Source organism: Plectrocnemia conspersa, unplaced genomic scaffold (genome assembly GCF_051122295.1).
Source record: "Plectrocnemia conspersa isolate PC_06_02 unplaced genomic scaffold, ASM5112229v1 ptg000005l, whole genome shotgun sequence".
Taxonomy (NCBI): Eukaryota; Metazoa; Arthropoda; class Insecta; order Trichoptera; family Polycentropodidae; genus Plectrocnemia; species Plectrocnemia conspersa.
The window spans coordinates 3,331,073-3,346,504 of NW_028277169.1; the positions used below are offsets into that span (position 1 = coordinate 3,331,073).

General features: G+C 34.2%; 1 protein-coding gene and 1 long non-coding RNA gene across 3 annotated transcripts in view; one reads left to right on the top strand and one right to left on the bottom strand.

Annotated features, from left to right (window-relative positions):
* The window catches only part of whd (carnitine O-palmitoyltransferase whd), a 36,607-nt gene extending 22,152 nt beyond the window's left edge, over positions 1-14,455 (bottom strand). For both annotated transcript variants that reach the window (XM_088186333.1, XM_088186330.1), the window contains exon 1: positions 14,346-14,455. The gene's annotated coding sequence lies outside the window, so the exon portion shown is untranslated. The remainder of the gene's footprint in view (positions 1-14,345) is intronic.
* Positions 11,062-14,455, top strand: LOC148234681 (uncharacterized). The gene is made up of 2 exons (XR_015809669.1): positions 11,062-12,185; positions 13,322-14,455. It is a non-coding gene; the product is annotated as an uncharacterized LOC148234681 (long non-coding RNA).
* Positions 14,456-15,432: the final 977 nt, after the last annotated feature.

A 15,432-nucleotide genomic window follows, 5' to 3' on the forward strand; every position in this document is an offset into this window, starting at 1 on the left:
CCCATATGATAATCGCGTTTTGTGCCGCGAAACGGTCGTACCGATAACCGGTTTGGGAAAAAATTTGGTTCGCGGAACGAGGCCCCACCATATGTACTCGAATCTAAACAGAGAATTTCCGTCAGACGTAACGCACGATAATATTAATATTACGCCTGTATATCGGTCAAGCGCTGAGACTGTTGTATTTTGGAAACGCTCGTCCGCATCGGGAGTAGAAAATTATTTAAAAAATAAAAAGACGACAATTATTTGGATCCAGTTTTCGTTTACTAAAATTACAAAACATATCATTACAATCACTATATTCAGCGATAGCACTGTTTTTTTTACTATAAGATTTTAAAAAATGAAAAACTAAGTAATTATGGACACCCGAGACACTGTCGAAAACACAATAGGCAATAAAAACGTCACCGACCCGTGTCTACCGAAGGATGATCGCCAACTCTACGGCACATCTGCATTTAAAATTAGTCATCAAAAAAAAACCGGCTTATCGCGATAAATGAGCTCTCCCCGACTTGACTCAAGTAAAAGTGATATTTTTTGATAAGATATGCTTCTTGAAACTCTCGTCTACAACACTGCAAAAAACGCCATTCAAGACATGCACAGGAAATACCCAAAAATCGACGTTATATTTCATTAATTGAAATAGTGCGCCTGACGCACCATACTGGCGAGTCCCACGCACCTTATGAGCAGACAGGGTTATATGTAATAATATTACGACTTACACGTATGTGAGAATCGAACGAAGCACATCTAAACCGAATTTTGACCAGTCGTTTCCCCGTTACCCTAATAAGTAAATGTAATTTTTTTACACCTTTGTTATATACGTATGTATTTTAACACTTTATAGTCCAAAGTGTTTTTAATAAGTGTTGCCCTCTAAGCCAATATTGAATGAATATTTATTCAAGAAAAGTTTATTATTTATAAGAATTGTTTTATTATGCCATATAGAGGTATTTATATAACAAATTAAATATTTAAAACACAATTTCTTATTTATTTTATTTAAGTTGACAGTGAAAACCAGAAAGGACTCAAAGAGTTAATATTATAAAAATGACATTGTACGCATCGCATACCTAGCGGAGAGTTCGCGGATCTAACGAACGGACGCGCGTCGAAAGTATATTTTTAGATTTCGCACGATTATTTCGTACGATATCGTAGAGCGCGGATTAGATTCCTCTATTTCGCGACGGACTTTGTTCTCGTCGGTCGGAGGTACGAAACCTAAGGTAAAACGACTACGTAGTACGCACGCGCAGAGATAAAATGTTGACCGCTCGGCAATAATAAACTTATAGCAGAGCTACAGTCCAAAGTCCGTCGCTCCGGAGACGAACACTTATCTATTGCGCGAATACTTTATTAGCGCGTAGCGTACATTTTCGCATACCGCTACGAAATCATATATGTATGCACGTATCCGTATTCGTATGTGCGATTTTTAAAGGTTATATACATTTTTTAAAAGCTCAATCGATTGAACGGCGTTGACAATTTGCAATTTGTATGCGTCGTGTATTGATTTTAACTCGGGAAGTAAACTAGAAGATGATTTGCTCGAGTGTTTGAGAATAATTAAGGATCAAATAAACGCGCGTTAACGATCGAGTTTACCTTTGATATGATGCATGTAAATATATTTATATAAGTACAGCTGTGGCCAATTGAAAGTTTCATATGCAATATTTCACGAATTCTATTACTATTGAAATGCATTCTTTCCTTAAAACTCGTTCTATTGTATTTTTTTATGATCAAGTGCATCTGTGGTAATAATATACAAGATATTTTAACTTGTAAAGCCTCCTCAGTTGCACGTTAGCCTCGGTAATGTAAAGACAAACCCAAAATCATGGAGAGATCTAAACAGATGTCGATCACGGTAAAATCTAAAATAATAGCATATCTCGAAGAAAAGGATATCATAAAAAATATCGATTCAAAACTGCTGCTGAAATACAAACAGAATTGCTTGAATTTTTCATTTTCAAACTCGAATATTTCGAGAAGCTGAATTCAAAGCGCGAAAACCAGCAAAAAAACACTATTTACTGAGAAAATGAAAAAGAATCGCCTTGAATGGGCAAAAGCTTATCGCCATTGGACCATCAAAGACCGGAGAAGAGTGGCTTTCTCCGACAAATCCAAATTTAATCTGTTTGGAGCAAATGGTAAGCTACTGTGCGGCAATTCAAAGAGTTAATGGGAATCACATTATTAACACGGCCAGGAAACAGCCCCGATCTGAACCCAATTGAAAATTTATAGGCAATCATAAAACAACAATCAAAAAATGTAGCCGATTTTAAAAAACATATCATGGAAGTGTGAGAAAAGGAGATCGATCTTAAAATAATTAAAAAAATATTAAAAAAAATAAGTGAAATTAAGTCAAAATAATTTTGTTAAGATGTTATAAAAGTGTTTTGTTTATATGCTTTTAATTATTTAATGTTCTCGATATTGCTTTCTATGAATAAAAGCAAAAAAAGGGTCGCGCGCACGTGTTGAGTTGGAGGCTAGCCATTATGCACTTGCTAGGACGACGAAAAAATTGCACCTTTCCCAGAATTTATGCATTTATACCTTCCTAATTTTACAACACCCATATTTCTTTTACATTATTAACGGAAAAGGAAAGTTAACAATTATATGTATCTATTATAAATTCAAAAACGTGCAAAAATGCATCAAAGTTGATAAAATAATCATGATTATTATGAAGCTTTAAGCCGGGACAGCTAAAAATATAAGTTTAAGTTTTTTTTAAAAACGGACTTAAGTCAATTTCGAAAATATGATTCAGTGAAATCATATCGGAGTATATTTTCATATGTAGATATATATTTTTATTATTTTTATTTATTTAAATTAAGACCATTGTAACAGGTTATTGCAATGCGTCATGATGGTCGAAAACAATACATTGTATTATTTCAATACATAAAAAATATTAAAATTATATGTTACGAACCGGACCAGCTTCTTGTACCTGACGTAAAACAGATCAATGTGCAATGCCAGCGTATTAAGGAGCCGAATGGCGACAGCAAGTGCGGACGTCTTAGCCCCAACGGAAATCAGAAGAGGACGCGATCGTGATTCGCGAAGACGTTATGGAATACAAAACTGGAATTTCTCGAGAATAGCTCAGTAGTTTAAATAAATGCTTAGCGACATACAAATCTCTGCGAAAACTCAGCGAATCGTATCCCAAAGCGCTGAAAGCAAAGCGCTGGGATATAAGAACGGATAATAAGCAAATATATTTTTATAAATGTATCTCAAGAACCCTTTCGACTAAAAGGGAGTATTTAGTTATTCAAGGGTTACAAATTATAAATCCCGATTCAAGAATGCTATGACTAAGGTGTCATAGAATACGTGAGTAATTGACGGATCGTAAAAGTCAAAGGCGTTCCACGTCTTGGAAGATTTATCACAGACGTTGTGATCACAGAGAGATCCTCCACTTGCCCGCAAAAGTGATTCCGAGACCTTTAGTAAAAGTTTCTCTAACAAAAATGTGTCCACCGAGATGGTAGAACTAAACTGATGGTGAACGAGATCGCAAAAATGACACAGTATGGCACTATCTGACACTAAAGGGCAGACGGTTAACGGAAGCCCATCTCCGTGGAGTCTAAATCACTCTGTAGAGGAGTCCGCGACAGATCGAATGCATTTATACAATTTTAAAACAACTGCGTACAGAAGAAAACTTGAATTTGTAACTGCCGTATTTATGTCATTAATAAATAACACAGAGAGCAGAGGGCCCAGGTTGGACCCTCGAGGAAACCCCGAAGGGGTGAAATACTAATGCCATAGGTTACAAACTGTCTACAATCGCTCAAATAACTCGAGAATAACCCAGTTAAATCATCCGAACAACCGAGGCTCGGCAATTTTTTTAATAATAACCCATGACAAACCTTGTCGAAGGACTTCTTAAAATCTGTATATACGATGTCTACTTAAATTCCCGCATCAAGAGATTTTGTCACCGTTTTGATGAAAGACAAGGTTAGTAACAGTGGAAGGGGAAATTAAGCTGAAGAAGACGTCGCTCTCCTATTGGTCAAAATTCGGTTTAGATGTGCTTCATTCGATTCTCACTTATTGTAAGTCTTAATATAAACGCTAGATAAGCAAGCGTTTCCACTGCGACGGCACGATTTTATTGCTATTGACGTAGATTTTACTTGAATTTGCCATTTAATGAAATTGTACTATGAATCTTAATGAAATGGCAATATTAAAAAAACGACCACTGACTGGCAAACTTTTGCCCCTCCCTAAAATGACGCCCCTGTGTGTAACCGGGATAATTCCGGCCAAACCAGGACGTATGGTGAGCCTATATATATAACGAAAGATATACTAACAAACGAATGAAAATGGAAGTATACCAAGTATCAGTACCACGTGTGTTTGCTATGACGCATCAAATATGTATACGTCGTTCGAAACGAATCGTGTCATTTGTAAACATCCATTCAAGCGAATTTTAAGATCGATCGTTTTTGGAATATAAAACGCGATAATAATTTAAATATATGTACAAAATATAAAACATAAATTTAAAACAGCTGTATATAAAGTGTAAATACACAGAGAAAATATAAATAATAAGATATAAAATATTCTAAGGAAAAATATGTGTTAAAATTTTATGAAGGATATGCTAATTTTTTGATTTTGCAATCGATTTGATGTAATTTTAGAACGGTTCTTTTGTCAACTCCGACCGGTTTAGACGCTTTCAAAATTTCACTCTTGCTACTTAATAGCTTCGCAGATTTCGGCATAGTTTACGCATGCAATCTGACTAGTATTAGTAGAGAAAACCGTCTGATATTTACACTCGAAGAAATACTTTTACCAATGCTTTGATTTCTAACTCGCAAAAGTGTTTATGTATTCAAACACTTATGGAAATTGCTCAGAAGTACAGTTGAAGACTCTTCGGTGCTCGAGCGGCCCCTGACGTGGGGCCCCGGATGGCGGTCATAGATCTCGGTCGCGTCCTCCGTTCTCACCCGTAAAGGCTAGAACTGGAGCACTCGCCGACTCTTCTTCGGCTCGATACGACTAGGGCTTCCGACCAATCGGAACTCGGTCATTTTATTTCAATATAATATTAGATTTTTCTATATGAAATATACGATCAAAATTCTCCGACTATTTTTCTATTTCGCAAATCCCATTAAGAAATCAAGTGGAAAGTGAGAGCAGCGTATCGAAAAAGGAGAAGAAATCGCTATTTAACCGCCCGAAAGTATTGTTTCACAATGTAAGTTTTATGACACATTTCGTTTCGGCATCCTCGAACGTTTGCCGGTTAACAAAAAAATAAAATGTTAGTTTTTGTTTGCGTAAAAAATACACACGTCATACTCAGGGGACGGTAGCACACCAAAAAACGACTCGTTATCCGTCGTTTGATGGTTAGCACCGTCAGCAAGAGACCTAAACAGATTTTTTAAAAATTCCAATGCAATTTTGATAATAATTACACATATTATCGTTTAAGAAGTAATAAAAATTATTTATTCTTCACTTTTGAAAATTCTGCATGTACAATTAGGTTACTCATAAATAGAAAATTATAAAATTTTCATTCAAAATGTTATGATGCTTTTAACCTGTTCAACGCCAAGCAAATTTCTATGAATTTGCTCTGTAGGCCACCATTTTCAACCCTTTAAATTATTATGAAAGAGAAACATTATTTACCTGGAAAATCACTGTTTACTTTCCTTTTTATTAATTTTAACATAAAAGTGAAAAAAAAGCACAGAAATAACAAGTTTTAAAAACCACTGTCAGGGCTGCCACACACAAATATTATATGTAATTTATATTGTATGTTATTTATATTATATGTTTTTGGTTGTTTTTAATATTTGTATGGGACACGATAATTTCCGTTGTTTTAATCAAAATCTTTTATCAAAATGGCAGCTACTTCATATATTTAAAAATTTTCAACTATGTCAAAAAAATTTTAAAAATAGTAAATATGGCAATAATGTTATAATATAAACAAAAACAAAATTCAAATTCAAAAAATGTTTTTTTTTTACAAAACCTTGTGTTTTTTTTATCATTTAAAAAAAATATTGTAGCAGCCCTAACAACGTCTGTATGCTCGATCGTAAATAATAAAAGAATGGTTCAAAAATTGCACATTTTAACGATCACATTCCATTTAATAGATGTCTCTGTATTAAATTAACGAAAAAAAAATCGAATTTATTAATAAATGTGTCCGTAATCACATTTGCGTGCCTGCACGCGCTGGCACTTGACGGTCCGACCGCTTTGGCGTGCGGGCACGTCACTGGCGTCTAAAGGGTTAAGTTTAAAATACGCGAGAGCTGATAATGGCCGGCACTTCATAACATTTTCGTTAATCCTTTGACTCATAGTAGAAACAGATTTTGCTGTCAACAATATATTGGGACGAGTGAGTCGTTTCACGTGTTTTTACGATAAGCAAATTCATATATTAAAATTGATTTACACTCACGGACAAAAGGCGAAACAAGAATGGTTACCATTTTTTCTAGCTTACTTTGGTTTTAGACAAAATTTAACCTTCACTGTGGACTTTAAAATGTATATATTATGACTATAATTAAATCTTTCTTAGATACAACTTTATAAAAATTATATTAGTTTCATAAAAGTATTATAAACAGTACCGTCTGATTTATATTACAGTAAATTTCAAAGTTTCGTTTAAATAATTATACATATTTATTATTTTAACTTCTAAGCCTATTGTTTAAATAAAAAGTATTTAATAGGATTTAATTTAAATCATAAAATCATCAGTGTCGACAGCCATTATTAAATTTCATAAAATATATACATATAATAATGTTTAATGATTAAATCATATGTTTATATATGATATAATATATACATACATACATTGTTGATAACAATTACACATTAATAGTTATTTTATTATAATTAAATTAATAATAATTTTTCCATTGCTAACAATTTTTCATAAAATGTTACACACTATAGTCTATTTATTTTCAAGAGTCAGTGCGCAAGAACATTGTTTAACGCGTAATCATAACATGCTTTTAAATTTCTGCCCTGTGATTGGTCGTTCGCCGTAAGATCAATCGTTTCATTGAGAACGACCAAGCACAAGGCAGAAATTTAAGAGCACATTTTGATTACGCGTTAAACAATGTTCTTGCGCACTGACTCTTGAAAATAAATAGACTATAGATGCATTGTTTTTTTTGAAATATTACTATTTAGAAAAAAATAACAGCAATGATGAATTACCTTTATAATTAATTTGTCATTGAAGTCTTATGTATGTAGTTAATTATAAATGTATCTAATCAATCCATTGTTTATTTGAAAGATATGTGTACATTAATATTCTGATTAAATAAAATATTAACAAGTTTTAATTTTCTATTCAAACAAGAGAGTGCATGTCACAATATCGCCGAGAACGAGAGTGTGATATGCTTTATTATTCTTGCAGCGTTCTCGTTCTCGCTCTCTTTTTACCGTACTTAATGCTGTTTTTACCCGTTTAATATAAATATTGACTGACTATAATCTAAATTGAATTACTGAATAAACGTCAAATAATAGTAACTTATAACAAACCTTGAAGTTTTTTTTTTTTGAGAAGTGTCTCATAGACACTTCTCATAGACACTTCTCAAAAAAAAAAGTATTTGAATTAAAATAAAATTCACTGTGTCTCATTATTTTATTTAAAAAACGTACACTGAAAATACAGTAATATAATTTTTGATTTTACTAAAAAAATTGCTAATAGCTAATCGTTTCGCAGCTAACTAATGCACGACTTTTCTTGCAGGAATCCACAAAACGCTGCGGTTGCACGTTTGGCATCTCTACTAGGTATTATATTATCGTCGAACAATGTCGATATCGTTCAGCGCCGGTTGAGTTTCGAGTAGCGCCGATACATTATGTACAATACGACGTGTCAACGTACTCGGTCCATTATTGCCGTAAGACGCGCACTAAATATAGTAATCGGTTTAAATTAACCAAATTGTATGCATACTATTGTTGTGAATCGACAGGCTTTGGCACAATGCGAACGCGGTTGAGACTTTTCGTAGGTCGGGGTCGGCGAGTTCGGTGCTCCGGTGGCACGCGCGCGCCGCTCTTCTAAAAACGTTATCGTATAGAAAGCAAACGAAACGGCAATTCCAGTTTCGACGACAGCTTCATATTATTGAAAGAAATATGTTGCGCTACGCAGCCGAAACACCTCTACGATTTAAAGAAAACTAGTCGATCGTAGAATCTTTCCATTCTTAAAATATACTAATGTTGACAAATATGTCTAAGAAAAAATCCGAAATACAATAAAAGTATTTGTTGTACTGGTGTGTCCCCGATATAAAGGGAATACGGATCTTAAAATACCGTTATTCACCAAGTTACAGAATCATCCACAGCGTATATGTGCACTGGTCACTTATAGAGCAGATGCTACGTTTTGTATTCAAAGCTATTTATAACCTCCATGTATTGTTTTAGCAAGCATAAGAGTACAATACTCGAGTTGGCATGTGAATTTGGCATTTCAGAAGTTGTACTCAATTGTAAGACGTTAAAATATATTTAATGAGCTATTTGTCATGATTTTTATATTAAACTTTTAACCGCGAATTTATGCATGCCAAGGCGAGCAACGTCCAGACACAGATGGTTAACAATTTACACAGAATGTTCCAACAAATATTTCAATTTCCTGAGATGTAAATTGTCATGTTCATTCCCTTTTATGGAGTAAAATGACGCGTTTATGTTAGAATTTTTTTAATTCATTTAAAAAAGAGCCGCACACGGACAAGGGTTGGTTAAGAGCTGGGTATTGAATTCAATATTTAACAAGTAATTGTAAATCAGGAACGGGATTTGATGGGGACAGATGGAGACATTTGCCCCCTCTTGAATTTAGTCAGAAAATTAAGTGCATAGAAATATTAAATAACGTCCACTGACTGGCTAACTTTTACCCCCCCCCCCCATGGAAAAAGCTGAAATTACGTCCCCGAGTCTAAACCATAAATTTTCGGTTTATACTTCAAAGAAAATCTAAAAAAAGTCTCGAATCTAACCCTAAAATATTTTTTAAATATGTCATTTCAGTGAAATTATGTCGAATTCATTTTCACCGGTAGATACTATATATTTTTAGCTGTTAAAATATAATTTATCTGGCGGGTGCTAGTAAAATTATATGATTTCAACTTTTCCAAACATATATTTTATTTTTTATTAAATCTTCCATTGTAACCAGACAGGCGTAAGCCCAATGCGACCAACCAACTGAGTCGATCAGACATAATGAATACCTGTAAGTACTAACAACCAAGACTGAAAAAGTCTGGGAATCGGTGACATCTATATTATTAATTATAAATTATTATTTGCTGTACAATTTATAATCAATAGCTGGGGCCGTTTTTTTTAATAATAGCGCGTTTTATAAATAAAAATTTGAGTGTCGCTGCCGGGGCTCGAACTCGCAACCTCAGAGTTACTAGTCTGAGACGTTACGGACTACGCTATTCCGTCCTCAATACATTTACATACATATCATTATTTGTTAACATGCGATGTACAAATATTACAGGGAATGTATATTTTTCAGTGAAGATATATTTTCACTAGTGAAGTCCGAATACATTTTCACCATATATTTCTACTAGCGAAAGAATAATTTAACTAATAAGCGCTGGTGAAATTATATGCCGCTTTAATTGTGTATGAAACTCAATTTGACAGTTGCGAAACAGACACCTGCTGTTCAAACCCAAACCTAATCTAACGAAAGTTTATTAGGTCAAGTCCAAAATACAAACTAAGTCAATTTATCTCTTAGTGGAAAATAAGCGGAAGAAGTACAGACGGATGTCGCATCCCGCATAGTTTGTCTGCACTTACATATTACACTATGTTTTATTACAAAGTTTGTTCTATGACTCAATTACGCGATATTTACTGGAACGTATCTACCGTGTAAATCAAGGGATGAATGTATGTCATGAGAGATATTAACTTAAAATTAGCAAAAGATAATATTAAATTGGGAAATCGAATTACTATCAAACATTATACGAAGCTATCGATATTGCAGATTTCGCGATTAGGATAGAAAAATAAGTATTTTATGTTTGGATTGTGACAAAATGAAGATAATGTAATTTAATTTTTATATCGCCAATATGATTTAAAACCTCGTCACTCGTGAAAAGTCGTTCGAGGCGGATATCTACAGTATTGCAATAATTGTTACGCTTCGTCTTTGAATATTATTGTAATAATTAATGTATTACTCCGTTATAATTATCATGTATGTACACTAAGGACACATCAGCGGACCGCGAACATTTTTAGTCATTCATAACATATTGTTTCTATGTTTAAGGTATTTTAATCTATTTAACCACTTAAACGCCAATGACTCACAGGTAAGTCACTTGTTGATTATTTTTTTAAACAAATTGATTATTTTTTTTAATTCCTAAAGATTATTTTACTAGCATCATTTATCAGTAAACCAAATATTTTATGTTTATTTTCAAAAAAAATATAATGACGCGTGAAGAGAAATAACAGGTGACTCACTAATTAGTCGCTGGTGTTTAAAGGGTTAAGGAAAATCTAAGCGGCATCGTAACAAACGTAATCGCCGTTAGAACCGAAAACCGATCGCTCGACTGCGACTGTCAAACCACACGTGCGCGTGTCGTTGTTGATGTTTGTTATGTAATCTACAATTTCGTGATATTCTATGTCGGTGAACCGTTTGCGAATCTAGTACATATATTTTATCGACATGTATAGCACAACAAAATTTATATAATTAAAAGAAAAATACTTTTGGCTGACGAGTTATTTTTTGTGAATTTCTATTATTTATTTTATAACAAGGCAACGCACACACGCGAGCACATCGCAGACATGACCTAACTCAAACGTGCGTAAAAGTAACAAGACTTATAGACGCAAAAGACTACCAGAAAAACTAGTTTGTTGCGAAAGTGGGTATTGCGTTGCGAGGGTCGTTCCGAAATTTTTACGAATAATTCAGTCCGTCCTCGATTATTCTCTCTCTAGAATTGTTTTATTGTAAAATATTACATATTGTTTAACCGACAATATCGATTCCAAAGTCGATGTAATTTAAGGAACGCGGAATTCATACGGTATATGAAATTATTATTATCGAGCGGGTACTTTTAGAGGTCTTCAGACACGTCCCCAGGGAAATGTGCAGAAGTGAAGACATTATAATTGAACACTAAACATTCCCAAAAGAAAAGAGCAGCCATTGCAGGCGTTTTGAAGTCTGTGGTTAACAGGATTAAGAAAAAATCGAGCAAAACCTGCCATTAGAAGTGGATCGCGCTAGGAAATGTTGCAGAAAACGGATTACCACACCACGTACTAACCACAAAACCAATGATGTTTGTCTCCAAAATTGCAAAAAGAGTGCGACCCGACCCGTTTTACCTTGATGGTTAACGAAAAAGGCATCAAAGTCTCCAAAAGAACGAGAAGACCCTCAAAGGTCATCATCCAGCTAGAAAAAGCGAATGGAATGGGCCAAAGCACACACATACATAACTATTGAGGACTGGAATCGGCTATCATTTTATTGTTTTTTTAGCTTTTGAAAATTCAAATTTTGTGATTATTGTCCTTTTTTTATGTGTGCTTTTCTGACAAGTCCACATTCCAAATTTAGGTGGACAAATCATCGTTCTTCCGACAACGCCTAGGAGAGAAATTCTATTCGGACTGCCTCGTGGAAACAGTCACACACTATATCAGTATCATGGTGTTTTCAGCCATCTCCTCAATGGGGATTGGTCGCCTCCACATCGTACAAGGGACTATGAGGCAGGTCAAGCACTGGAAAATCGGTTCCTGCTTCAAGTCGGAGAATGGTTCCCTGTTGGCCAGGGGTACGTATATGTTTATGTACGACTCCACACCCTGTCATAAAGCCAGGAATGTCACTGCATTTCTGGCTGAAAAAAGCGTGCAGGTTTGGCCATGACCAGGGAATTCTCCTGACATGAACCCTATTGAAAGCCTGGGAGAGGGGGAGGGGGCAAGTGGGTGATTATAAACAAGCAGCAGCTCATCGAAACACTCATCCGGGTGTGACATCACTCTCCTGAGCTGCAAAAATGTGTATTGAGAGTATGCCACGACGTGTACCAGCTGTAATTGCGGCAAAAGGCAGTATTACAAAATTTCCACTTTTTATGCGATATTGTTTCAATTTAAATAAAAATATAAACACATATGAATAACGAATATGGCGTTATAATGTTCCCAATTAAATATTCTTATTAATAAATAATAATTACCGTGTCTAAAATCATAGATATATAATTTTTATGAATAAAGTAAAATAGAATTTTTTATTTTTTTTAAATAGTAACGTTTCTATTAATTTAGCAACCCACTGTATGTATGTATATAGTCTAAGGAACATATTTATATTTTTATTAGCCCCACCCGCGACGGTTCAGAACTCCCCGTGCTCTTTGACTGAAGTATGACTTCAGGCATTCTTCGTTGTCACTCTAATCTAAATACTTCCGCGTCCTATAAATAATGAAATATATCTGTTATGTTATTCACGGGGTGTTCACTGTTCTGACCGACTCTAATCTGCCCACCAGTTTAGGTATGAGCTAGATATTTTATGTGATATATCTAAAATAAATAATTTGTTGTTCATTCATATGTATTTATGAATGTAATATTTTTTTTAATTCACATGATCGTCCTATGTTTTAATTCTGACTGTGTGCTATTTTTATTCTAACTAATTGATAATTATTCTAGCCCTGAATAATATAATTATGATCAAGCTGTGATTTTTATTCTGACCAAAAGCTGATTTAAATTCTGACTAAAAAAATAGTTTAGTAAGGCGTTAGTCGAATCATTAATACGTTCAGCAAAGTTAGTTAAGCCGCACGAATCAGCTGTGAAAATCATAAAACTTTGAGAAACGGGTACCGCAAGAACTGAACGAAAATAAAAAAATCCAATACAAAAATGTTTTGCGCTTCCTATACTCGACATGAACGATCCTTAATTAATGTGCGACGAAAAGTTTAATTATTTATGAAAATATAATCATATACAGTAGACCCCCCCCCCCACAATAAAACTGTAAATTGGGGACGTGCTATTTGGATGCCCGTTACTTTATGTGTGAGCGAGCCAAAGGGAGGATATCTCGCCACAAACGCCCTATTCGTACGTATTGCTAAAAAAAATTGAGTATTTTCTAGTCCCCTAACCACACGCACCCAATTTACCGTGTTATTTGGTGGTCTACAGTGTGGATAAAAATAAGGCAAAAAATTAAGTCTTAAAGCATTTCGCTACATCGGTCCCTGCACTGCTTGATAGAAAGGGTTTAATTCTCTTGCACGATAATGCCACAGATAATTTCGAAACGTTACCGATTACAAAATAACTGAATAAAGTTAAATTTTAGCTGATAAGTGTCTTTAATTACTATACTAGCAAGCTAATTCATTATAAGTCTTTGTAAGATCGGCTGGTGTCACGAAAAAATGTTAACCGACATAACGCTCCCCGACAAAATGTTAACATTTATTTTATTTTTAATTTTTGTCTTTGATTTTTATACGTTTTATATGCTAATGTTATGTTTTTTCTCGTAAACGATCGGCGGCTGTGGGACTATTTAGTGAGTTATGAAAATAAATATTATTTAGAATCATCTTAGAAATTCATCTACTTTTATATACATCTGAGAATACATAATTCTGCAAAGAAAACTTATGAAGAACTTACTGTAAAGATTCAAGAATGCTATTTTTCATTACTATTTATAACAAAATCAAGGACTCGGTTTTAACTCATATTTCATATAATACTTTGAAAATGTATTAAGATCTAATAAATATCCCTGGGGTCGAAAGTTTTCACGTAATCGCATATTTTTTTGAAAATTTTCGTTGGAATTTGAAGATGTCACTTTTTTAATAATCCAACCCGTAGTGTCGTTTAAATTTATTTCAATCATGTCGTTTAAATATAAGGTCACAAACTCGAACGAACAAAAGATAAGTCGTTTTGAAATGGACCACCATTTTGTCTTTCGAAACGACGGCCTAGAAAAGATTTTATTTTTCCTTTTCAAAATGGCGGGGCCAGGTTTACATAATTGGTCAATAAGATAGACGCGCACGTCAGGGCGGCGTTTTACAAGAAAAAGGACATACCTTCTGTCGAGAGGAACGATCGCAGACGAACGACCCGGCGACTGACGTTCGCGAAACGAGCGACGAAGCAAACAAAGCGACACACACGAGCCGGGCACCCGCTGCCAACTGAGGCCGACACGGTGTTGCCACTCGGCACAGCGCATCCAATGACAAAATATATTTTAACCTTTTGCGGTCAAATTTAAATTAGGTAAAATTATTAAAAAAATATTAATTAACCGTTTTTATGCCAATCGCGAATACAATAGGCGAGCACCGATATACACGTTATTCAAATATTAAATAGAGCTTTGCGATCGAGAAACCTTTTTTCTAGTGGACTCTTTCGTTTTGGTATAAAATGTTTTTTTGGTCAATAGGAAGATCATTTTTTGTTGTATTAAAACTCTACATAAGCGCAGCTCGCGTACAGCATATGCATCAAGTTAATAATAATGTTCAAAATATCGTCTTCTATGTTCAACCTACAGAAGAACAGAGCAAAAAGTATCCTTTTCAAAAACAATATTATTGTTGATGATTTCAACATGTCGCCGTCGTTGTACTCGGAATGTCAACTTAATGTCGGATTTATTCGATCTCAAGAAAATAAATCCTGTGTCGCGGTGGTTTATTAGAATTATAATATACAAATTCGGCGCGATTACTCGATCTATAATTACAAAGACCTGCGATGTAAAAGTTGTCTTGAATATAAATAGTGCTTTATATAGTTTTACAGGCTTTGATTACCAGAAAAAAAATGGAAAATCCACAACTTACAGTTTTTTTACATGTTATACTTCTAATTTTGACATTTAGTAGAATGAAAAGTATAATGAAACGATTTTTATGTATTATATTCACTGTACATATTCGTACATATTTATGGTATATTAATTAATTATTTTAGGTGTGTTAACAGTTAAAAAGAGAGTACAATTTAGAATCAAAAGCATTTGCTCCCAAACTAGTTGAAATTAGTATAATTACAACAATAAAACTACACCATTTGCGCTAACACAGTCAGTTCGAGAGCTATCCATTTCATCATTATTCATAATTGAGAAAGAGATGGCAAGTTTCGGCTTACACCCCTACTATT